The sequence below is a fragment of the Mus caroli genome, chromosome 3 (assembly GCF_900094665.2).
Source record: "Mus caroli chromosome 3, CAROLI_EIJ_v1.1, whole genome shotgun sequence".
NCBI classification, from domain to species: domain Eukaryota; kingdom Metazoa; phylum Chordata; class Mammalia; order Rodentia; family Muridae; genus Mus; species Mus caroli.
In genome coordinates, this window is record NC_034572.1 from 77,136,360 (window position 1) to 77,163,099 (window position 26,740).

The 26,740-nt window shown below is 46.1% G+C and overlaps 1 long non-coding RNA gene across 1 annotated transcript; it reads right to left on the reverse strand.

Moving 5' to 3' along the window:
• Positions 1 to 2,765: 2,765 nt before the first annotated feature.
• Positions 2,766 to 25,742, reverse strand: LOC110290636. The gene is made up of 4 exons (XR_002377477.1): positions 25,549 to 25,742; positions 24,598 to 24,625; positions 23,927 to 24,084; positions 2,766 to 3,495 (listed from the first exon to the last, which is right to left on the reverse strand). It is a non-coding gene; the product is annotated as an uncharacterized LOC110290636 (long non-coding RNA).
• Positions 25,743 to 26,740: the final 998 nt, after the last annotated feature.

A 26,740-nucleotide genomic window follows, 5' to 3' on the forward strand; every position in this document is an offset into this window, starting at 1 on the left:
ATAAAAATATCTCTTTGAAAGCCACTGAGGTTGGTGTCAGATTGAGGAGTTCTCAGTCCCTCTTCAGCAAGTTTGCCCAGACTCTGAGGAGCTGGAAGGCTCTGAATCCAGCATCAACATGCCAGTGGGGGGCAATTAGCCCTGAGTCAGGGCTGCATGTCGGGAGCTGATAGGACTTTAATGGATACGTCCCACTGTGGGAAGAAATCTGCTTTTCCATTTACTCCTGGTCAATGACCATGGCTCGCCTGTGTTTATGAGCCTGGAGTCTTGTCAGACTGATCAAGTAAAAAGATACGTGTGGCTCCTTGGATCCCACCATCTCCCCTGGAACTGACTGCTCTTCCCAATGCCACAATGTCAGCTGCATGAGAACAAAGCTTGAAGATATTGCTTGAGGAGAACCAAGACACCATCTGGTGGTCGCCTCCTATAAATCTTATAAATCTTCCCCTCACGGGCACAAAGGAAACTGGCTTTGTGATTTGTAGGCTGCAGGGAACCAGGCTGTGTGACCAGGGAACCAAAACTAGACACGTCTCAGAATAGCCAGCTTTCTGGAGTGATTTAAAGTACTTAAACTTTAAGGTTTATTGGCTGATTTAAAGTACTTGTTTATTTCGTTTTGGGGGTGCTGCTATTTGAATCCAGGGCCTTGGGTATGCTAAGTACAGGCTCTACCATGGATCCACCCCTACCCCAAATTTTATATCAGCATCTGAACCAGGAAGCCCAGAGGCAGCTCCCATCTGAGGAAACTCTCAGCATGAAACAAAGAACCTTTGGATGGCCAAGTGTTCCCTTCTGGTTGTGAAGGTTCTTAGAAGGCAAATGTTCCCAAGAAATCCTAGCCTGTACACATTTTTCCTTCCGTCAGTGTGTTGCGGTGAAACAGAACAGATGTTCACCTCCTGTCTATCAGGTTCCTCTCCTCTTGGAAAGCCCTCTTCACTCACTGAAGGCCATTTTTATGAGAGTAGCGCATCACAGACTTAGCCTCCTCCACATCCAGCCTCTCGCCTTGGGCTCCCTGACCACAGACTGGCCTTTGTCCTCTTTGGCAGATGGCAGTGACTAAAGTGACCTCAAGTTGACATTTTTTGATCAGCGGCCACAGAGCAAGGCTGTCCTTGGGGCAGAATTTCCAAGCAAGTGAAGTCCTTCTCTGGGAGTCCCTTTGTCCCTCACACCAGCTGCATGGCCTGCCCCTCTGCCCACTCCTTTCTAGCCCCACACTGTCCCTGTGTCCTCACAAGGTGTGAAGTGCATATCCTGACTCTCGGAGTCCTGCTTGCTAGGAGGAAACACCATCACGTTGGCTGTTCTGTAAAACCTGCCTGAGCCAAGGACTAGAACGTCTGGGAGTGATTCATGAAGGGAATGGGGAGCTCAGAAAAGTGACTGTGGGCAGGTGATGCTTGCTGCAGCCTTTCCACCCACGGAGAGCCTCTAGTTACACACTGGTGAGACTGCCCTACAAGAAGGGCCATTCAGACCTGATCTCTGTACCCTATAAACCCACACCCCATTTCTCCCCAGTGTTGGGGCCCCCTGTGCCCATGAGCCGAGTCTCTTTCCTTCTTTCTCCTCCTGTAGTTAGTAGGAGTAAGTTTAGACTTGTCCGTTCTGAACTAAATAGCCGGGCGCTTCTCAGCAACGGATACTTCAGGTTAATTAACAGGAAGGAGATGAACCGGGAACCAGTTCAAAACTTGCTCACTCGTGGCTGGGGGAGGGCAGGAAGCTAAGGATGTGAAGCAGGGTGCAGTGGAGCAGGGAGAAGCGAGGCGCGGGCTGACTTGGTTCCCCTTGTCTGGGACTAGGAAGGGGAGAAGCTCCCCATAATTAAAGCAAGCAGGGTCACCCACATACCCTAGTTGCAAAGCCCGAGGACAGGCACATCAGCTCAGTGTCTCAGAAGGTGGACGTCACCTAGACTCCAGTTAGCAGGGCAGCTATTTTAACTAAACTAGGCAGGAAACATTCAAAGGAGAGTCACACTCACGGACACCTGAAGTCTTACACCCATGCTCTGGTTTGGACCTAGAATGTCCCCCAGTTCCATGTGTTAGAGAATCTTGGTCCCACCCTAAGGAGCTATCAGAAGACAGTGGAACTCCTGGGAAATGGGACCTATTAGAAGAGAGGTAGGTCACCAAAAATGTGCCCTTGAGGGGAGATATTAGGGCCCTGGGGCCACTTCCTGTCTCTCCCTCTGCTTCCTGTCCACAATGTGAGCAGCCTCATGGACCATCTGCAGTTCACCATGATACTCTGCCTTGCCACAGGCCAAAATCACGGTGCTGTAGATTGGACTGTGGGTCTTGTCACAGTAACAAAAAGCTGCTAAAGCAAGCATTCTTGTGGGAGATAGTTGTCATAGCCACTGACTACTCAGAGTTGGTCTGAGGAGACCTGACATAGGAGGAACCTCTACAGCCTGGAATGAGCTCCATAACCTTGAGGAACTCAGAACTCCTCCCCCCTCAACAGCATCATGATCTTGAGAGAGAGAGGAAACCCAGGCCTTCCTCTGATGTAATGACACCCCCAAGATCTTCCCATAATCTGTAGATGGCAGAGTCTGTCAGATGTACTCAGCCAATGAAAAGGCTTGAAGGAAAAATGGTGATGTGTTAGTACCAGGGCACTGCCTTGAGAGCAGAAACTCACCGCATGGGAGGCTGAGAAACTAGAGCATCATGGGTAGATCTGTGCTATAACCACACTGCCTTGATCCAGATTGGCAACCACTATGCCTCAGTACCTCAGAAAGTGAATTTATTGGACATCTGATCAAAGTGAGATCATCGAGAGTCTGCTCTAATCAGATAGGATTGATATGGCAAAGGGGAAAGTTAAGACACAGAGACACACATCAGAGAATGCCGCACGAGATGTCCATCCCTGAGCCGATCAGAGACAGCTGGGACAAATCGGAGGCTCCCAAAATACTCCTCCGAAGCACTGGTTTCTGGAGCAGCTAAGCCCAAAGGGGGAGTGAGAGCTGCCACCTGGGTCTGAAGCATTGTTTGCTGCAGGGCATGGTTGTGCTTTCAAACACGTCTTGAGAATAAGTTGGTACACGGATTTAAGAGATTCTACCTTCACTTCTAACCCTTGATCTTCCTCCTGAACTGCTCAGCTTCAAGTTCAGGCTGTGTTTTTCTTTCGTGTTGTTATTGGATCATAGCGATGAAGAAGCCCACGCCTCTGAACCCACCTTGCTAACCACAGTCTCTCTTCCTGCCTCTTTCCCACAGTTTCTGCCATCAATTTTGTTGGGTTTGCATGGGAAGGTACGTGTGGCGGGTGAACTCTGAGCGTGTTTGCCTTGCAGGTGGAGGCTTGTTGGAGGAGGAGGTGTAGGAGGGGTGTGCCCAGGGTGGAGATCATGGTTGGCTTCATGTGAGCAAGCTGGGGAGGGTCTATGGCCTCTTGAAGGAACCTTGACATACGAATGCTGTGTTTTCTCCTTTGCAGTCCCTGTGTGTTCTGAAAGAAACAGCACATTTGGAAAATAGAGTCAAACTTTATAGGTCAGTTGAATAGCTTTGGACCACTGGACACCAGTGTTGGCCTGACCATCCCATGCTTTAACCATCCCATGCATGCTTTAACAGGGTCTCATGCCTGACTGCTCACACCTGTAGAAGGAACCCAGAAAGCAGGTCTTGGAGACAGAGAAAGCACACTGGAAGTTGACCTAGTGTGATATTATACTCCTAATGGGTGTGTAAGGGGAAGGGGAGGTAGTCTCCTTTGAGGTCCCATCTGTGCTGAGTGGCTAAAGTGAAGGCGATGTAATTAGGAATCTGCAGACTTCCAACTGCTGTAACACTGTGTGAATAATTCTGATAATGGCCCTCGACTCAGCAAGGGTGGCATTCAGATAAGCAGATTGCCACAGCGCTCCTGTCAGCTTAAGTTAACAGCACCTTCGATTGCCATCTGACATGATGTAACGCACCACCGTGACAGACGTGTCCCTGTTGGACCTGCTAGGCCTAGGGAAAGATGATGAAACAGGGGCCCGTCTTGATGGAAAGCCTCCTTAGGAGGGGCTTGGCCTATTTTCATCCTCTGTGCTCCTGGGCAGCACTGTCATCTGTGCCCAGGCCAGCAGCAAGGACAGATGGACAGAGGCCTCAGTGTCCAAGGGAACGTCAGGGCTTCTTTCTTGTAAGGGGACTTATGCAGAGGGACAAAGAGCTGTCCTGCAAAATGGCTACACCTTGGTTTATCAGCCAGTCTCACAGTCACCAAGCTCCGCGTTTCACACACAATGAATGAGGCTTCCTGTCAGTTTTCCAGATTTTCCCCTTCTCGTTCTGGTAGTCAACTCCAGAGATCTTGGGTAACCCAGCCATCTCTGCACTCCCAACCTGTATGTTTTGACAGGCTTCACCCACACTCCCTATTCTAAGGAAAGTCTCATAGGCCAGTCCTGTCTGTGAGAATCCATCCAGGCACAAGGATAGGCTCTGATCGGGGCCAGGCAGAGGCATTTGCAGGAATTTTGTCCCAGCCATGACAAAGAGGTTGTTAAAATAGTGTGGCTAATCTAGAATGGCCCAGGAAGCACTCCTGCCCCGTGGGAGATGAGGCTGACTGACAGGAGAAGAAAGCCAAGCAGATCTGGGGAGAGTTGTGGAGAGGGCACACAAAGAATGAAAATATGCAGTTGAATACACACACACACACACACACACACACACACACACACACAATTGAAAAATATGGAACCACTTCCACACTTTTTACACAACCAAGTTGTATCTAGACACTTGAGTAAATGCCAAAAGTCGAGGGACATTTCCTTCTTCACTCCCTACCCCCTCCTGGGTTGTCCCTCCATCATTTGTTACTGTCAAGAATGGCCCCAGAGCACAGGTGCCACCACAGTGTTATCATATGCAGCTCTCTGGTCTTCACATCCTGAGAGACAGGCCGCTTCTCACAGAGGGCTCCTAGTCTGCCCCTATGCTCCCAGTCTCCTCAGCGGCCCCTCCTGGTCTCTTTCTACCTTCTCCATGGCTCTCTCTTTTCTTCCTTTCTTTTGCTAAACATTTTGTTTTGTCATCAAGTGAGCCAGGGCTGCAGGAGAGGGAACAGAGGATGGGCTCCTTCTAGCCAGTCCTGGAACAACCCAAGCACCACACGAGAGAGAGGAGAAGTGAACTACAACTCATTTTAAAACGTCTAGAATTGTGGTGGTGGCCGTGGCTGCTCAGGACTCAGAGCAAGTTGCTCAGGGCAGCGTGGTCTTCAGAGGCTCTGAGGTCTCTTGCTTGGACTTTGGTAGGCAGTCTGTGCAGCACACCTCTGCTGTGACAGAGGTGACATTTAATAAGAAAAGTAATCCTGAAGAGAAACTCTTCGTGGACAGGAAGGAAGAATACAAATTAAGGCCACAGACATCTGGAGGGCCTGCCGCTATGAGGGCCTGCCGCTATGAGGGCCTGCCGCTATGGCCCTGGAGTAGCAGTCCCAAGGGCTGAGCAGAGCTTTTGAAGCTTAAATGTTTGGCATCGCAGACAAAGAATGTGAAAACCCAAAGTTTGAGGTCGTTGAAAAATTCAAGAAATAATACAAATACTGTCTAAATTCCAATGAACATTTGCTTCACAATTTAGAAATGTCTGAGTCCATACCAAAAAAGTAGGTGAGTTAACATTGCAGCCAACAGAGGAGAAGAAAGGGTTTTACTGACAAAGAAACGTGGGATGCTGGCTAGTAAATGTGTGGGAACTGTTGCTAAAAAAAAAACCTGGGGCCAGAAAGATGGCTTAATGGGTAAAAGCTGTGAATCCCCAGCACCTATGTATAAAAGCTGGATTCGGTAGCACACATCTGTAAGGCCAGTGCTCCTGTGCTGAGACTGGGGAAGCACCCTGCCTGGAAGCTCGCTGGCCATCAAGCCTGAAACAGACCACAAGCAAGAGATTCCGCCTCCCATAACGTGAAGATGAGAATCGACTCCTGAAAGTTGTCCTCTGACCTTTACAGGAGCTGACGCAAATAGGGGACCCCCACACATGGGCACATGAACACATATATGCCCAAAATGGTTTTAATTGAATTAAAGTTGAAAACAAGGAAGGCTAGAGCCTGGAGCGTCAGCTCAAAGGTTAAAAACGTTTAACCTCTGAGCTGACTCTCAGAGGACCCAAATGTAGTTCCCCGCATCAACAGCAGGTGGCACACAACTGTCTGAAACTCCAGCTCCAGGGAACCCGAAGTCTCTGGCCTCTGAGGGTACCTGCACTCATGTTCACAGACCCCACCACCACCACACACCTACAGACAATAACACTGAGTTTTTAGATCACTTTGTGGAGTATGGAAATTTGAATAATATTACTGCCTTCCGGGGTATAAAAGTTCAACAGGAAATACCTTCCTATTGTATCTTCTTTAATTTCTCTCAGCAATCTGATTATAAATTGGGGGCCATCTAAATATACAGAATCTCTGATGGCTTGGGATGGGGATCAGGAGAGGGAGGGAAGAGGGAGGTGAACGGAGAACCTATGAGACCGGTAGGGAACGGAGTCTGCGCTGGCTGTAGCTAACATGGCTTAGACTCTGTTTTCCTCTCCATCACCTCAGTAGGTTTGACCCCAACTTCTTGTGACTGTTTTGAAGGGCCTGTTTTCAGGTGCCAGGCAGTTTTCACGAGTCTGGACACAGCGGTTCCCACCAGCTGTGTATCTTGCAGGCCCCCTGGCCCTGCCAAGCCCCTGCTGGAGCAATAAGGAGTTCATGAGACTTCTTTCCCATGCACCAGTGGTTTTGTCAAATGAAATTTAATCCTTCCAAATCAGGGGGATTACTCGGGGTAAGCCATTAAAATTGTTCATTAAAATGCTAATGTCCCATTGCTGTTCTCCCGTGTGTAAGCACTCTCCCAGAGCCTGGTATGTGGTGCCACCTTGCTCTGCTCCAGTCTAACTCAGGTGACCTTTAGGATGTGGGCATGACTTGCATTTCTTCCTGGCCCAGAGGAACCCTCCATCCATGGAGGGCACAAAGCTTAGGAAAAGATGTGTGTTTTAAAGACATCTTCAAGTTCAGAGGGCATTGGATAATTTGGAATAAATATATCAGAATATTTCTAACATGGGCAAAATAGCTTTGGCAAAGTATAAGCTATGACCCCCCCCCATATCATCCAAAATGAAAACCAGGAAACATCACAAAATCCTAGTAGGTGCGTTTTTCATCCTTTCACATGAAGAATGCTGCCACACAGTGAAGACTGCTAGCGGCGAAACCCACTGGAAGGACTCACCTGTCTGTACAAGAACAACACCTGGGGATGAGGAAGGGCTGAGGGCCTCTTTCATGGGTAGTGCTATACACACAGCCAGGAGCCAGAGAGCCTCCCAAAGGCCCAGTCCCCACCCACAGCATTACGGGGATGTGGTAGAGAACTGGGGCCTTGTGAAAGAAGGGTTGACCACTGGAGGTTTGCACTGAAAGAGACAGTGGCCCAGGCTCTTCCTTTCCCTCTGTTTGCTTCCTATCATGAAGTACTGGGCTGCCACAGGACCAAGGCGACAGGACTGTGCAACTGTGGATGGAACCTGGGAAGCTAAGACAAATACACCAATCTCCTTACAAGCTGGATATCAGGAGTGCTGGTGTTGGTTGGTGTCCTAGTCAGGGTTTCTATTCCTGCACAAACATCATGACCAAGAAGCAAGTTGGGGAGGAAAAGGTTTATTCAGCTTCATCACTGAAGGAAGTTAGGATTGGAACTTGGGCAGATCAGGAAGCAGGAACTGATGCAGAAGCCATGGAGGGATGTTCTTTACTGGCTTGCTTCCCCTGGCTTCCTCAGCCTGCTCTCTTATAGAACCCAAGACTACCAGCCCAGAGATGGTCCCATCCACAAGAGGACCTCCCCCCTTGATCACTAATTGAGAAAATGCCTTACAGCTGGATCTCATGGAGGCACTTTCCCAACTGAAGCTCCTTTCTCTGTGATAACTCCAGCTGTGTCACGTTGACACAAAACTAGCCAGTACAGTTGGGGATTTTTATTTGTTTGCCGTTTTTGTTTTGCTTTGTTCTTGTCACCATCACAGAAAGCTGATGTGATGTAGGTAAGCAGTGGGGAAACTATGAACCAGAAGATGGAGCTGGGATACTCAGGCTTGCTCAAGGTGCAGCATATGGACCACTTACCAACGACTGAGAGTTTGGGAAGAAGTGCACGTAAGCATCTGAGAAAGATGGTAACACACACCATGCAGTGAACCAGCTGTAGGTAGTTAGAGCCTTGTGGCGGAGAATTCCAGTGTTTAGAGCCTTCTGATCAATACAAGAAAAGCCCATGGAGCTGACTGAGTCAAGAGAGACCCTTCAGACATTGGTGTGTGTGTGTGTGTGTGTGTGTGTGTGTGTGTGTGTGTGTGTACTTGCTGAAGACTGAACTGGGGGCTGTGGTGTACTGAGCTTGTGTTCTCTCACTGAGTTACACCCTAGAGCCCATCACTGAGCATCCATGATGATTCAGGTGCCCTATACATCTACCTGAATCTTTCCCAAAACCCAAGAAGCACAGTCACCTTCACTCCAGTTCCCAGGAAGGAAAATCTTTTGTTGGAATAGGATAGGGAAGCAGGATGTGGAACTGAGGCCTGTGGGATGTCAGGGGGCAGCTCTCTGTAGGATGCCATCTCTTCTCCGGGATGGTGTAACCATCTGGAGCCACACAGTGAACTGTGGAATGGCTACAGACACAGAAAGAAAAGGAAAGTCGTGGGGGAATGCATAGGGGGACTGACCGGAGCATGAGGGTGAGGAGGTTTCCGGGATGAAAGATTTCAGTGAGTAAGATCTTGTTGGCATTATGATAGCTTTTTAGATAGAGCAAGGAAAAGATCACAATGTTGTCCCCTCACGGTGATGTGACAATCTAGGATGAAATGTTATAGACATGCATAAATATGTATAATTAAGGAAAGAACTCAACACATGCTACAAAGCACAGGTTAGAGGAGACAATCTAAGTTGTAGGATCCAGGCATTGCAGCAGAGGAAATGCTGGCTCTGGACTTGAAGACATGGATCCAGCTTTGGGGATAAAGAGAAGAGGAGAGCTGGGCAGTGGTGGTGCACACCTTTAATTCCAGCACTTGGAGAGACAGAGGCAGGCAGATTTCTGAGTTTGAGTTCTGAGTTTGAGGCCAGCCTGGTGAGTGAGCTCCAGAACAGCCAGGGCTATACAGAGAAACCCTGTCTTGAAAAACCAAGAGACACAGAGAGAGAGAGAGAGACAGAGAGAGAGAGAGAGAGAGAGACAGAGAGAGAGAGAAGAGAAGAGGAGAGTTAGCTACACTGGTGGTTCAACCTCAGGGAGCTGATGTTTCCTCTGGATCATTCTTGGCTGTTGGGGGGCCTGTCCTGCATATTCTAGAAGATGTAGCCACAACCCTGGCTCCCACACAGGGAGTAGTGCTCCCTAGTGTGCTTGCCAGAGTGATTGCTAAATGTCCCCTGGAGGGCAACCTTCATGGAGAAACACTGGTTTGAGCTGAGAGGACTGTGTGAGAATCTGAGTGTTTGGGAATAAAGAGGTGTCTGTGTTTGCTCGGTTGAAAATGTGTTTCTTGGAACAGTGGCATCTTGTGAGATAATGGTGGCCCCTTAAATGGGATTTCATGTTCAAACAGTGTTGAGAAATAGCATATAATTTTCCTCTCAATTGAAGGCTCACAGTATCTATATGTAGCAGCATAGTCAAGGCTTTGAGAGGTTGTGCAAGAAAACAGTTCGCCTTTGGCTAAACGCAATCACCACAGAATGATTTTTATCAAGGGACAGTATTCACTTCCTGAAGGTCACTATTGTGTTGCAGGACACAGCTTGAAAAATGGCAGTGTGTGTAACTGAGACACAGGGTATGCAAATGAGTTAGAGCCAGAGAGTACAGATTCTCCAGCCAGATTCAAAGGACTTCAATTCAGTTAAGAGCTCTGAATTTCACAGTCAACAATCTCAAAGTAATCAGCGGGTAGTTTTACTAAAACTGGATTTGTTCTTTATTGCTATATACTAAGCAACATTAGCCTAGTGTCAGTGAGGCGAATGAATGAGAATGAATGAAAAGATGTTGAAATAGAAACCGAGGGCCAAGAGGATGGGGAAGTGGGTGAGAGTGCCTAGCAGCAAGGCTTGAGCTTAGTCCCAGGATGTATGTGGTAAAGGAGAGAACTGACTCCTACAAGTACTCCTCTGATCTCCACACACACGCTATGACATGGATGTGCATGCATGCGTACACACACACACACACACACACACACACACGAACCAAGGCATCTCAAGGCAAAAGCAGTAACGTAACGGTGGTGATGGGAAGGAGCTTGGCAAGATGGTGCCATGGTTAAAAGCGTTAGACACTCTTGCATAGGATCCAAGTTCAGTTCCATCACCCATAGACTCTTATAACTCCAGTTTTGGGGGATCTGGCATCCTCTTATAGCTTCTGTAGATATGCACATACATGTATGCCTGAGCATTCACACACACGCATACACACATACACACACACACATATACATACATACACATGGATAAATTGAAAATTATAAATAAATCTTTTTTTTTTAAGAGTGAGTCATAAGAGGAAGGATCATAGAAAACACGCGCTGGAGACTGACAAAACACGGTGTGTGGTTTTATGGGAAAGGGGATGGGGAAAGGAGACGATGAGGGTTCCATGACTTCAGGCTGGAGTTAGAGGGAGCTTCATAGGGAGGTAACAGGCAAGGGATGGTCGGGGAAGAAGATTTGGGGTGAACTTGTCTGAGGCAGGACATCTGGAGGCAATGGTCGGACATGCAAGGGAGCAGCAAGACGTCTGCATCAGGAATGGGAACAGAAGTGGAGATTCACCTGGCATGTGGTTTTCCTTCAGGCGACTGCGTGAGCAGAAATGTGGCAGCCAAAGAGAGTCGGAGAAGGGAACAAAGGAAGGGGACTGCAGAAAATGGCTACCCCAAGAGAGCAGAAGAAGGGAGATCACGTAGCGAGGAAGCCAGACCTTGCCGAACAGGGTGAAGAATGAAGGAAAAGTATTGTATCAGAAGCTCAGATTAGAGAGAACATTAAGAAGCACTGGCTACAAAGAGTTGCCTTGCTTGTTATTGTCGACCTGACACCACCGGTGATGAAGGCATTGCCCGGATCACACTGGCCCGTGGCCATGTCTGTGAGAGAGTGTCTTGAATAAATCAAGGAAACAAAGAATTGATTCCTTGAAAAGATGGACAAGATCACCAACCACCTTAGGTAAGCCAGCAGAAAGAAGAGAGATGAGAACAGCTGCTCTTCAACAGATACAGACAAAACCCAGAGCATCATTGAGCAACACTTCAAAACCCTAGAGAAATCGCTAGCCACCTGTGGTCTACCAATACGAAACCAGCAGGATGCTTACAGCTCAAACAGGTCTATGTTGCGTGATGCTATTAGAGCAGTTATAGTCTCCCAACAGAGAGAAACCAGGGCCAGACAGAATCATAGCTAAAATCCGGACTTCCAAAGAATCAACACGGATGCTCCTCAGACCACAGTAAGGGAAGGGATACTATTATCCTCACACTAGACTCATAAATACTAAACTCATTCTCAGAAGCCAACCTGATCCTGACACCAAAACCAGAGGATGCAGCAGAAAAGAGAGCTCTATAGATCAAGACTTCTGATGGACATAGGTGCAAATACTCTTAATTTAATACTTCCAAGCCTAATCAAGATTTTAAGAAATTGTAATTATTGTTATTTTATGTAAATAGATTGGGGGGAAACATGTGTGACTGTGCCCATGGAGGGCAGAAGATCCCCTGGAACTGAAATTACAGGATACCATGAGCTGCAATGTGAAAGGTCCTCTGGTAAAACAGCAAATGCTCTTAATTGCTGAGCCATCTCTTCAGCTCCTGAATCAAGTTTTGGCCTCTTGATTGTACTGTTAATAGAGATGGGATTCTAAAGAGTTCCTGTGTTTGGATGAGAGTGAAGTATGAATTACTCCTACTCAGGATAACAGAAAAGACAATAGAAAAGAAAAATAGAGGAATCTTGAAGTGGAGGTCTCAAGTATAGAGCCTAATAAACCAAGAACTGTAGAACATCACCAGACAGCACAGCCAACAGGAGTGGAGTTAAACATTAGGGAGCATGGCACATAATTATCAGTTGTAGAGCACGTAGGTGAGGGCAGGGGTGTGGCTCATGCAAAATGCAAGGCTCCAGTTTCTATCTGTAGCACCACAAATAAGACAAAAACAAAAGAAAAAAATTTACACAAGCGTCAATTACTATGGGCCTATCGCTAACCCACTTATGATAATCACATGACCTTTGTCAAGAGTGATCAGAAGGAAAGGAGAGAGAGAGAGAGAGAGAGAGAGAGAGAGAGAGAGAGAGAGAAGAAATTAGCAACCAGAAATGGAACAAGTAATGACATCATTAGAATAGAGTCTACAGAAGTGAGGACTAAGTGGGGGGATCAAGTAACAAACTCAACTTTAGAAGCTGAAGATAAAAGGGGGGTTGGTGGTACACACACACACACACACACACACTTTACTACCAACATTCCAGACGCAGATGAGTCTCTGTGAGTTTGAGGTTAGCCAGCTAGGGTTATATTGTGAGAACTAGTTAATAAATAAATAAATAAATAAATTGCAAGAAAAAAATAATGAAGAAGGAAGAGGAGAAGGAGGAAGATGTAGAGGAAGAGGAGGAAGAGGAGGATGAGGTAGAAGAAGAGGAGAAGGAGGAGGAGGAAGAGGAGGATTCCCATTTGAAGGTATGAGAGAGTTGCAATGCTATAAAACCAGGAAATGCAGAACTCAGATCATGAAGTTTGATGAGCTCAGCACTCCCCTTAGTTTCCCGCTCAGTGGGCATTCCTCACCAGAAGGGGGATGTACAACAGAAAGACAGACCGCAGGATTTAGCTCCAGCATCTCATGGTGCTGAGAAGAACTTGGTGTTTAACATGGTGGGTAGAACTTGAAGCCACAACAGAAGCAAAAAAAAAAAAAAAAAAAGGAAGAGAATTCAACCTGAAAGTCTGAGTAGCTTTTACTTGAGGCTGCTTGTGAAGTTTTAAACAGCACAGACCTTGAAGGTGGGGAGGCTAAGCAGCAAGCAGCAGGTGAGAGGAAGGACGGGAGCCAAGTCACTTAGGGTCTCTCGGCCTCTGAGACCGATGTGGGAGACCAGGGCTGAAGAGGAAGGACCTGTGTGAAGTCCCTGGTTTTCACTGGGTCTCACAGAGGGTTAGACTTTGAAGTTATGACAAATCAGAACTGGTCAAGACTTTTCAAAGACTACAACCCAGCTAGAAACAGATCAATCCTGAATAAGATTATTCGAGCTTCTATTAGTTCCCTACAGGAAGAAAAGGTTGACTTTACCGTCCTAGAAGGGTAGACGCCATCATGGCACGGAAAAGGAAGCATGAGGACAGGAGCAGGACGTTGACAGGAAGCAGAGAAAAAGAACAGGAAGTGGGGCCAGGCTATGAACTTCAAAGCCTGTCCCTTAGTAATATGCTTTTTACAGCAAGACTCCACCTCCTAAAGGTTTCCTAAACAGCACCACCATCTGGGGACCAAGTGTTCAAATATAGGAGCCCGAGGGGGACCCTGATTCAAACCATTACAGAGCTCTTCTCACTCTAACCAGAAGCTGAGCAATTCATCCTTAGAAACAACCTTACCCAGCGCTTCTGCTCACCTGGGTGAGATGGCTAATCTTGGTTATAAACTTGGCCACATCTGGAGTCAACCAGAACCCAAGCAGCTGGACATGGCTCTGAGGGATTTTCTTAATTGGGTTTTTGAGGTGGGGGACCCACCCTAAATCTGGACAACATCTTCTGATGGCAGCCCACATAGAAGAATATGAAAGAAGGAAGCCTTTGCATTTTGCCTGCTTGCCTTCACTCTCTCTGGCAAGTGCATCTATCCTGTTGCTGAGGCATCCCTCTACTGCATTAGCATGTATACGAAGAGACAAAATTAAAAGGGAAAAGCCAACAATGAAAATGGATACACAGGTATAGGCTGGAGAGACAGATTACAGGTTAAGAGCACTTAGAGAGGCTCAAGGTTTGGTTCCCAGCACCTACACGGTGGTTCACAACCACTGGTAATTCCAGTTCCAAGGGACCTTCTTCTGACCTCTGAGGGCACCACCAGGCATACACACTGTGCACAGACATATGCCAGCTGTGCTAACTAAGCTTTATGTCACCTTAGCACAAGCTAGAGTCATTTGAAAAGGGGAAAATCCAATTGAGAAAATGAGAAAAGGGGTAGATCGCTTCTCGGCCTTTTGGCTAAGATCAAGTGGAGAAAAGGGGTAGATATTGGAATGTAATTCAATAAGTAAATAAATTAATTAAAAACAACCCAGCTGTAAATAATTTTCTTAATTAGAGACTGATGAGGGAGGGAGGGCCCAGCCCATTGTGGGTGGGGCCATCCCTGGGCTGGTGGTCCTGGGGTCTATAAGAAAGCAGGCTGAGCAAGCCATGGGGAACAAGCCAGTAAGCAGCCCCCTCCATGGCCTCTTCATCAACTCCTGCCTCCAGGTTCCTGCCCTGTTTGAGTTCCTGTCCTGGCTTCTCTCTAATGGATTTTTAACTGGAAGTGTAAGCATATACACAGGTTGTCCAGAGTCTCAAATACACTGACCGTTAAACAAGTGGAAGTAACAGAAGGGCACAGCCTTACACAACCAATAGAAGAAACTGTAAGGTCTGCACAGGTTATTTTGTAGGTTTCAGTTTTTGGGTTTTGGTTTTGGTTTTGCTTTTTTAAATAAAAAAAAAAACCCAAAATGAATGTTATAGATGTTCTCATGAAATTTCTTCCCTACTTAGTTTTGTGCACTAAATGCTTAGTATATGGAAAATCACTCCTATTATAATATATAAGCTTTTGAAAGAATAGAAAAAGGAAGACTTCCTGCTATGTTCCATGAAACATGACTCTGATAATGAAATCCATAAGTTAGTAAAAAAAAAAGTGAAATTATAAGGTGATTTCTCTTACAAAAATTTGAACCAAAATATTAGGAAACTAAGTTCTATGACATTCAAACAGGGAAATGCAGTGAAATTGATTTTACCCCAGAAACTCAAGGTTTACATAATACTTCAAATCAAGTTTGATAAAACTCTATATTAATACAATGAAAGAGAAGTATATTACAATTATTTTTTTTAGATTTATTTATTTTATGTATGTAAGTACACTGTCACTGTCTTCAGACACACCAGAAGAGGGCATCAGATCCCATTACCAATGGTTGTGAGCCACCATATGGCTGCTGGGAATTGAACTCAGAACCTCTGGAAGAGCAGTCAGTGCTCTTACCTGCTCAGCTATCTCTCCAGCAATCATCTTAATGGGAGTGGAAACGCCTTTAATGAGATTCAGGACACAAAGATGATAAACACAAAGAGAATTTCTTCAATCTGATAAAGGCTAGATAAACAAAACAAAACAAAACAAAACAAAACAAAACAAAACAAAACAAACAATAAAAAACATAGTAAGATCACACTTAATCAAGAAAGCCGGGGGAAAATGAGGAGGACCCAGGGAAGAAGTATAAGGGCCGCTTTTGTTTTCAGAAGTCAAATAGCGTGGTCTAGGCTGTATTCAGACAGAGCATATATCCTGCATGTGGGAGGTCCTGGGGTTCAGTCGCCAGCAACACCCCAAAGATCAGAATCTATAAGCTGCTAAAACTCATCAACAGACTCAGTGAGTTTCTTGCTACCAAGTCAGCCCACAAAACACAGAGAGCAACACCCTCTATTTAGAAATAGTAGGGAGAATTTAAAATCCAAGGATTATCTGCATAATTGGAGAATATAAAACGGGAGAAACATCTATAGATTCCATGCAAATCTCAAAAGCCATCTCCTAGTGGGTGCCCTGGGCTTTGTTTGCACTCAGAGAAGACAAGTTGTCCCTCAGAAAGGTGTCTGTAGGAACAGCCCAAGGCTGGGACCATCCTGAGGAAGAGAACTGCAACAGAATGGAGACAGTGGAAACCAGCAGGACCCTTGGCTGATGACAAACAGGGCTGTGTAGAAAAACTCTGTGGTTAAAAAAAAAAAATCTCCTCATCCATGCCGTCTCCAAAATCATTAAAGACAAAGAAAGAACAAAACCAAACTGATCACGCTGCACACCTACAGTGTGAACTACAGGGGAGACTGAGGCATAAGGATGGCAAGAATGTAGAAGCTAGAGACCAGCTTGGGTAACATAGCAAGAATTTGTTTCAACAACAACTCTTTTTTGTTATTTTGTTTTTTTTAATTAATCTAGGGCCAGAAAGATGTCCCAGTGGATAAAGGCTCTTACAGCCAGGTTGGGACCTGTGTGGGGTCAGCAGGCCCCACATGGTGGAAGGAGAGAACTGACTTCTGCAAGCTGTCCTCTGACCTCCACGAGCACACAAACTAAATAAACGTCAAATAAAAATCCATGTTGGTTATAGACCGAAAACACAAGAAGGAAGGCGATTATACTTTCTAACAGCAACGTGGGAAAGTGGCTTAGCAGTAGTGAGAGATGCAAGATTCTTAAATGTACATGAGAACCATAAGAAAGCATTCATAAATTAGAATCCATTAAGAGGAAGAATGCCTGCTCTTTGGAAAACCCAGAGCAGCCATGATGACAGAAGAGACAGTCAGCCTGAAGCCCTGATAAAGAATGATCACGGTGAGGAGGGGTTCTTTAAGTGGACAGGGAAGAAACGGCGAAAGCGATTACAGCCAACATGCATCTGAACCAGTGGTCGACTTCATCAGGAGTCAGAAGTGTGCAAATCTCAACCACACTCCGATGCAAAATGCCCGAGTGCAGACCATTTAATTGTGGATGAAGGGGAGGAGCCATGCAAATTCCATAATTTCAGAAAACTACATATGCATATCTACAACTCAGTAATTACCCTCCAAGATGTACTCAATAGAAAAGCTCACCTGAAGACTTAAAAGCTGTGTGGGCTGGTGAGATGGCTCAGTGGGTAAAGGTGTTTGCTGCCAGGATGCACATGATGGAAGGAGAGAACACACTCAAGAGGGTTGGGCTCGCCTCCATATGGGCACAGCGTCATGCATGCACGTGAGTATACACACACATGCATCCGCGTGCGTGCGCGTGCACACACACACACACATTCACACATGAACACACACATACACACACATACTGTAATATTATTTACCCTTTAAAAAAGAGGGCAGAACTTCTGATACTACAACAGGGATTAACCTGAGGACATTGTGCGAAGTGAAAAGATTTAACCTCAAATCCCACAAATACTGCCTGGGTCCGCTTAGATACAATACCAGAGGAGTCAAGTTCAGAGCCGGAAGGGAGAACGGTGCTTGCCAGGATACAGGAAAGGACCTGGGCTGTTACTGCTCAGTGGGTTATAGTTTTAGTTTGACAAGATGGAATGAGTCCTTGTGATTGGTTTCACAGTAATGTGAGTGTGTCCCCTGTGGCTGAACTGTGCATTATGGAAGGGTAAGTTTTGAGGATACAGCTCAGCAACACTGCAATTGCCTAATAAGACCTTGGGTCACTCCCAATACTGTCCCCCCCAAAAATAAAAATAAAAATACATGGTTTACTTTAAAAAAAAAAAAAAGACTTAAAGTCCTTTGACAAGTGAGAAATGAAATAGAAAAAAATCCAAATCTGACACAAGATGAGAGGTGGCCAATGAATGTAAAAACCCTGCCCAGTTTCTCAAATCATCAAAACCACAGATAAAGGCTCCTATACATACACCGGTTCATCAGATTGGCAAAGTTTAAGAATAATCTCCCAGCCCAGTGTTGGCAAGTGTTTGGGGAAGTAGACTCTCCCATGTGCTGAGGCTGAGGTTAAACCCCTCAGGACAGAATAAAACACAATCTTCATCTAAATTAAAAATAAAATTTCCTTCTAAGCCAACAGTCCAAGCTCCGGGAACCTATCTGCAAGTGAATAACCAGCCACATACCCAAAAGATATTGTTACGGTTGGAAGATGAACTGTCCCCCAGGGTCATGTGTCACAGGCTTGGTTTGCAGCTGGTGGCACTGTGGAGAGGGTGGAAAGGTCACTGGGGGTACACCTTTGCTCTCTGCCACAACATGGCCCCAGAACCGACAAAGCCATGGTGATGGGCTGAAGTCTCTGAGACCAAGAGCCTAATGACTGCATTTTTCCTTGTGTTGTTCTCAGGTGGTTTTGTCACAGCTCTGAGCCAGCACAGATGTCCATTGCAGCAGAATTTAGAATAGTGAAACAGCAGAAAAGGAGCCTAATGTATATCAAATTGGAACTAGCTGAGAAATTACAGCATGCAAGGATGAGCACAGAATTCAGGGCAAGAACACTTGCTTAGTGTGCTCAAGGCCAAGGACGGAGATAGATAGATAGATAGATAGATAGATAGATAGATAGATAGATAGATAGATAGATATTGCTGTTTTCCAACATGGGCACACTATTTTTTTCATTCCTACCATAGAACACCAAGGGTAACACTTACAGTCTTTGATAACACTATTTTCTGAGGCTTTGAGGGTAGAAGTTTTATTTGTTTGGTTTTTTGTTTGTTTGTTTGTTTGTTTGTTTTTATGGTGTTTTTTTACATTGTTTTGTCTTGTTTGAGACAGGGTTTCATATAGCCCAGGCTGGCTGCCATAAAAATATAGATTTTAAAAGATTCCCTCAATGCTAACCTATTTACAGTCACACAGATGCATTTCTTTGGACTGAAGTGTGTGTCCCAGAGTTCAGCCATTGGAGTCCTAAATCTCACTGTCTCAGAGCACGAGTCCAGGAGACAGGGTCTTTAGAGGTGGTTAACATGAAGTCATTAGGCTGCTGTTGACCCGTATGGCTGCTGTCTTTGCCAGATGAGGACACTGGAAGAAACAAGTACCAAGGCCCTGCCATGTGGAGGATGCTCTTTGCAAGCTGCAGAGACCTCAGGAGAAGTCAACCCTGCCCACGCTTTGATCTTAGAAGTCAAGCATCTCACACACTCTTAGAGTCATTTCATAGTTTATGGTCTTAGCCGTGCCACCGTGCTCTGTGGCCGAGCAAACAAACACACAGGTCTCAATAGCAGCTATCTCAGGGTGGTAGGGTTCAAATTTCTCTTTAATGCTTTTCCCAATGTTTACACTCTTCCAAGTAACAACACATCATTTTTATGACAGAAAACCCAGTGTTGGTCTCTTTTGAAAAGTAAATGGCCCAGGAACAATAGCCTGCCCTGCCTTCCTCACAGGCTGTCTTTGCACACGGCTTTCTCCCAACCTCCCAATTCAAACAGCAAAGCCAAGGACTGAAGGGAGCAGATTCCCTGGGGTTCACAGTGACTTGCTGCTGCATTTCAAGTGAGTGGCATTTTTAATGGGACACTATGGGCCTGGGTATTGGCTCTGTGGCTCAACTCTTTCCTGAGAGTGTGTGAGGATCCAGACTGAGTCCTTAGTGTGAATAAGGAGAGGGGTGAAGGTGTCCCATCATAGTAGCTGGAAAGTCCTGCACTTGGGGATGCTCTCCTCTGACTGTAAAATGCCTGTTCTCTCCAGGTGCTAGGCTGTGTCTTTCCCTGCACACTAGGAAGGCAGAGAGGCAGGAATGCCTGCAGGGCCTCCCTGCTCAGAGGACTGGGGCCTGCCCGGTGTTTTGCATTTCTATAGGCCTTTCTCTGGGAGTTTTAAAGAAAGGAGTCCTAGAATGGTTATTCTTCACCTGTCAGTTGTGATCCCTTTGGGGTAAAATGACCCTTTCACAGGGGTCATATATCAGATATCCTGCATCTCGGATATCTACACTCTGATTCATAACAGTAGCAAAGTTACAGTTATGAAATAGCAGTGAAAACAGTTCTATGGTTGGGGGTCACCACAACATGAGGAACTGTATTAAAGGGTCACAGCATTAGGAATGTTGAGAACCACTGCCCTAGAAACTCATGGGCGGCTGGAGAGGACAAGCTGACCTGGGTTTTCGAGGAGATGTGGAAGTTCACCAAGGACAAATAGAAACTGCATTCATCAGACTACTCTTACACATTAGAGAAATGTGTGTGTAAGGATGTATGTTGGATTGGATGTGTATAGATACAGACACATATATGTAATAAAAAATGAACATTAATAAATATATATATCCACATATACATTAGATAATACATATTAATATTGGTAAAATATGAACATTCATGTGTGCTTACATATCTACACATGGACATTGGATCATATAGAGTATATACACGCACGCGCGTGTGTGTGTGTGTGTGTGTGTGTGTGTGTGTGTTTGCATGCACTTGGACACATGCATGTACTCACACATGCAGGACATGTGAGAATTCAGAAATAGCTCAGATGATAAAGAAGACTGAAGTCCAAAGTGTGGACTGGACCTCCTGGGAAGAGTTGCAGTCAAAGTCCTGCTCTGTAGCAATTTTCTTCTGATTGAAACCTTCCATTCAGAAGGGGAGCTCCTTGAGACTCAGGAAGTTAACAAAACTTATAAGGTGAGGAAGTGAACAACTCACAAGTCTCAGAAAGTGCCTGAAACTGAAAAGATTCACAAGGTTATATACTCAGTAAGGATTACTGGGCAGTGTGAGCCAATGCTGGGGAGAAGCTGGGCAGGGAGCTCTAGGGCTGTGCCTTGTGTTGGGTGAACTTTTCAGTGATGGAGCTGCTTTTGAGTCATCCATGCTCTGGGTAGCCCCTTACCCATGCTCCTGTAAGAAACTCTAACAAACTCATTGGCTCTCCAAGCTGGACTTCAGTGAAGTCATTATTTTGGTCTGTCTTCAGTGCCCTATATAGGGCAAATGGACATTTGTCCCCATTTCCCCAGGAAAAGTCACATAACTCTAAAGCAGTCTGCAGGCAGACTCCCTCTTTAGATCTTTTTTTCTCCTAAGGCCTTCAACTGTATGGATGAGGCCCACCCACGTTATAAACAGTAAACAGCTTTTAACATCAAAATGAAATACAACAGCCCAGATTCACACATCCAGAATAAGCTTAGACCAAGCATGTGAACACTTTGGCCGAGATGATGTGTGAAATGAATCACCACACACACACTGAGGTTTGGATGTCTAGTGGGTTCATCGTCTCTCACCATGCGGCCTCCACCTGATCCTAAGCCCTACATGAAGAGCTAGAGTATTGATGTTCGTCAGCGGCTGGAAGAACATAGACAGGAGGAGGAAGGAGACGTTCGAACCTGAGCTCCACTACAAACTGCTTCCGGGAACCAGAGAGCCCCCATCCAGACAGTGTCGAAGCTGCATTCACATGAGACCTCAAATAGCTGGAATATTTGACTTTCTTTTAAGTAGTTCCCAGTTAAAATTGTAGTCATCTCAATTAATGCATAGAACTTTTTTTTTTTCCAAAAGAAAAAGATGGATGAAGTTCCTAACTTTAAATGGCTCCGGCTTGAGAACTGGCAATGAACATTGGTCTGAAGTCTTCTGGGTCAGAAATCAAGCTCTGCCTGCAGGCTGTTCTCTTCTGACCCACACACAGGCCCTTCCTTAGAGAGTGGCCCCTCCAGACCCAGGAAGCACTGTGGTCACATGGCTCAGCCCATGCCAACTCCTAACTTGCACAGGGAACCTCTAGCTAATCTGGAAGTCTGGTTGCTAGCCAAGGGGAAGGAAGGGTTATATAACTCTGAAAGGTTAAGCTTGAGAAAGTGCGCGCACGCGCACAAACAAGAGCCCAGGCGAAGATGAAAGCCACTGAGAAGGTTCTGTCTCACCAACTCATTGCCATGGAAAGCAATAAGATGCATTAATGAAGAGAGTCCGATCTAAACAGCCATGTAGCCAGGACCTACTGCCTTGTAGGACTTTTAGTGTTACCTCCTGCATGCATGCAAAAGTTAACAAGGTCTTCTGTGTTAATTTTTTTTTTTTGTTTTTGTTTTTCGAGACAGAGTTTCTCTGTATAGCCCTGGCTGTCCTGGCACTCACTTTGTAAACCAGGCTGGCCTCGAACTCAGAAATCCGCTTGTCCCTGCCTCCCGAGTGCTGGGATTAAAGGCATGCGCCACCACGCCCGGCTCCTTTCTGTGTTTATTTTTGTGGGTCTTCCTTATGCCCAGGTCTGGACTAAACATATGTTTGTCTTAGAGTGGATCAGATCAGGGGTTATGCTGGTTATCAGCAATACTTTCCTCTGGCTGGCTGGGCGTGGGGGTGGAGAAAGAGGCTGCATTGTCAAGGGGAGCAGAGGGACGCAACAAGGCCCAGCTTCCAGAGGTCAGTCCTGGAGCCACTACCTCAGTTTCCCTCCCTTCGCCTCCAGAAAGCTTTGTGGAGCACTATAGGTTGGGTGGGCCAGGGACAGGTAGTGTTTTCCCAGGAGTGTGCAGAGGACAGGCAGGTCATGTCTCTCCCCACTGAAGAATGGAGAGAGCAGCCTGGCCCTAATCCCTGTGGGAACCTGCTTCAGGGAGAGCAGGGCAGGAGGCCAGCTGCTGAAGCAGGCTATCCACAGGAGAGCTGATGCCACTGCAGGCCTTGGGGCAGAGGGTCATGAGACAGCTGGGAACAGGGTGGGTAACTTTGCTTGGGACCAGTTTTATAGACTCCCCTTACCCACAACACACACACACACACACAAATCTGGGCAGTTCTGCCTGGCCAACTTCTGGGAGGAGGGGCAGCTGGTTTAGCTCCGTGCTGACCAGTGCATTTCTCTTTGAAAGGACATAAAGGACAGTACTACACTGTAAGACTTTTCTTTTACTTTTACACAGTAGTCCTCTTTGTTCTCAGGGGCATGGTCCCAGTAGAGGCCTAGAACTACAGAGGGTACGAACCCTGTATCTGATTTTTTCCCCCTGCAAGTCCATATTGTGTTAAACAACAAAACCTAAGCATAAAGTGAAAGGGTGATGACAATTGTCATGTTGGATGATGACAATAGTCATGTTTAGTTAACTGTCAACTTGATGCATCTTAGAATTACCTCAGACGCTCAGAGAGGGATCGGCTCCATTGGGTCAGCTATGGGCATGTCTCCACAGTGTTGTCTTAATTACTTTAACTGAAGTGGGAAGGCCTAGCTCAGTGTGGGTGGTACCACTCCCTAGGCAGGCGTCTAGAACCATGCAAGAGTAGAGAAGCTGAGCTGAGCACAAGCGTACACGTCTTTTCCTCCCTCTCCTCTTGACTGCAGATGTGATGTGAATAGCTGTTCCAACATTTCCCTTGACCTCCCCACACTGATGGGCTGTAACCTAGAATTGTAAGCTAAAAGAAACTGTTTTCTCCCCTGAGTGGTTGTTGCTTTGTGTCAGGTTATTTTATTACAAAAGAAACTAAGAAAATAATATAAATAGTTGTATAGATTCTCTCTCTCTCTCTCTCTCTCTCTCTCTCTCACTATCTTATTGTTGTGATGTTAGACATGAAAGCACAGGCCATGCAACGAAGCTGTCTAGAATGTTTCTAGTTTTTTGTTTGTTTATTTAAAATGTTATTGTACCTTAGCATTTTCACCTCGAAGTCTTTTTTGGCAGATCTAAATCACTGGTTTCATTAGCTGTGCACTTTGTATCATGAGGTAAATTAAAGGTAAACTGAACACAAGTACCCAGATACCAGGCCATCTGGCTGGCTCTCAGGCAGGCAGGCCCTGCAGCATGGGTACACAGACTAGGGGCCATTCACATCCTGGGGCTTACAGTATAAGACCTCATCCTACTATTCAGCTTCCATAAGTGCACCACGGCACGCATGCGCTCACCCAGTAAATAAATACATAGATGCAGTTTTGAATCACCCAGGGTTTAAGGGAGGACACCACAGCCCAACTCACCTCCCTTCCCATTGGTTGTCTGGATTGTCACTCTCCCTTGTGCCTGAGTGAGGCACAAGCTAGGGACTGAGTCTCCACAGCTGGCTCACTGCTCCGGAGACGGTGGCCATCCTAACTCAGCCAACTTCTCATTACAGCGAGGATTTGAGGTCACCTGCCTGTAGAGAGACAAGGTTAATTTAGGCTCAGGGTTCTGGAGGTTCAGCCATGACCTACCCTGTTGCTTGGTCCTGCAGAAGTGTGGCACATCTGGTCAGCCATGTGTGGTTGAGTTAAATCACTCACTTTATTACTCAGAAGCAAAAAAAAGAAAGCTGGACCTGGGGGCCCAGGACACCCTTGGAGGTAATTCCCAAGGGCCTAGAAAGTCCCACCATCTCCTGATAGTGCCAAGTGTGTGGCACCTAAGATCCAAAGGACAGCAGATTTAATCCCCTCTGGGTGCTCACGAGGCACTAACATCTGGACTGTTGCTTCTGAAATGTAATTTGAAGCATCTAAGCCTCTCTCTGTGCTTCTCTGTCTGTCTGCTCTCTGTCTTTGTCTTTCTGTCTCTGTCTATCTTTCTGTTTCTCTGTCTTTGTCTTTGTCTCTGTCTCTCTCCCTCCCCCCCCCTCTTTTTTTTTCTCTCTCTCTGTGTTTATCTTTCTAGATGAAGTCATTTTTCTCACCTGGTGAGGCTTCCTCCTCAGCTCTTGTCTTGAAGGGAAGAATTCATTCAAGAGACACACACAGTTTAGGCAGAAGTGTCTAAGTGTATTTAGCAAAGAGAAGCAGGCTCTGCAAGGGATGGATGGAGTCACAGTACAAAGAGTCCCACACTGTGGACTTTAAAGGTGTTTTAATGCATGTTTATAAGGTGGGTGACTTGGGATAACGTGATTCCCCCCCCCCTTCAAGCCATCATGCAGAGCTGACTCTTCCTTTGCAGTGGTTCTCAACCAACCTAGTGCTGCAGTGTTGTAGTGAAGCTCCCCCCACCCCAACGGTAAAATTATTTTCATTGCTACTTCATAACTGTAACTTTGTTCCTGTTATGAATTGTAATGTAAATACTTTTGTAGATAGAGGGCTGCCAAAGGGGTGGAGACCCATGTGTTGAGAACCACTGCCTTAGGGCATTTCTTCACATGATTCTTTAGAAAAGCCCACAAGAGCAAGGAGTCAAAAGTCACAATGTAAACAGTACAGTAATGAACCTGGGGTCCTCTTGAAGAGGTAGTGTGCCTTGAGATAGTGGCCAGGTGCTCTGGGCTCTGGTATAATGGGAACAACTTATCAGCAACTTCAAGAGCACTTCATTGCAACGGCAGTGCTATCGGGAGCTGCACCACCACCAAAATAACTGCAGTTTTTCTGAGCATGATGGCACATGCCTTTAAAGTTAGAATGAGGGAGGCAGAGGCAGGTGGGTCTCTGTGAGTTCAAGGTCACCCTGGTCTATCAAGTTAAAGGCTACCGGGAGTTCCATGATGACACCTTAAATGAAACTACCAACCAAACTGAAGTTTCCTGGTTGCCCTGTCTCTAACCCCTGCCTCCTGTGTTAACTAGTATTTTAAATTGTGTATTGCCAACCCAACTTTACTCTTTTAAAATGGAATACTTCGAGGTTCTAATACCTTCTTTGTGGTTCTTGTCGATGACTCTGTCTACAGTCAATATGTACCTGGCCTGGTGTTGTACTATCTCTGGGTCTTGCTCTGGGCTGAGCAGAGGCCATTTGCCTGGGAATCTGGAGCCCAGGCTTCTAGCAACATTCTGTGATGCTGAGCCTGGCTGTGTAACCTCTGGCCTCTCCAAGCTCCCCTGTTCTCTATCCAATGTGAGGGTCCTAGCTCCTTTCTCATGGGACTGTGGTAAATACGTAATATACTTTGTGTAACCCACTGGGCATAGCACCTACCACGTAGGAGTAACTCACTAGGCATTGTGTGACAGTGAGATTCCTGTTACTCTGACAAAATGCCAGAGGTAAACCAACCCATTGTTGTGTCAGTGGATAGTAGAGGTAGATGCCTGCCTCATAATGGCCAGGACACGCAAGAGACTAAGAGGGGGCTGGAATCCCATTACAGTCTTCAAGGACACTCCCACCCCTTAACTTGACTTCTTCCCACAATGGTTCACCTCTTCGAGTTTCCTAAACCTTCAGTAGTGTATACCTGGGGAGGAGGGGCAAACCTTTAATATATGGATTTTGGGGGACACTCAGGCGCCAAACCATTGTTATAATATATATTAATAACAAGGTATAAACAATGAATAGCTTAAACAACCGTAATTTATCTTCCTATAGTTCTAAAAGTTCTGTCTGACATGAAGGCAATGGCAAGGTTGGTTTCTTTTGAGGCCTAGAAGGGAGACTGTCAGGGCCTCCTCCCTGGTTTCTGGTAGTTTGATGGCGTTCTCCCTGAGTGTCTGTCTCCACATGGTCAACTTCTCCCACAGTTGTGGGTCAGACCCTGGCACACACCACAGTGTGGCTTCTCCTACAGGCCAAGTCACATTCTGAAGTGCTGGGCTCATGACTGAAATCTTTTGAAGAAACACAATGGAAGATAGAATTTTGCCTGTTGTTGATGTTATTATTCTTATCATTATTTTTTTAATTATTATTTTCTACTGCCAACTCGTTAGGCACAATGGGCCAGGCAGAGCATCATTAAGTGCTGGCTAACTGGCAACTTCGTGAAGACTCACTTCCACTAACCAGTGCCCAATACACCTGTAACCAGAGCAGATTGCTTCCCTGTACCACTCCATGCCGAGAGCTCCCCGGCCTGACCCTGACTTCTCTTCACCATTTCTCCA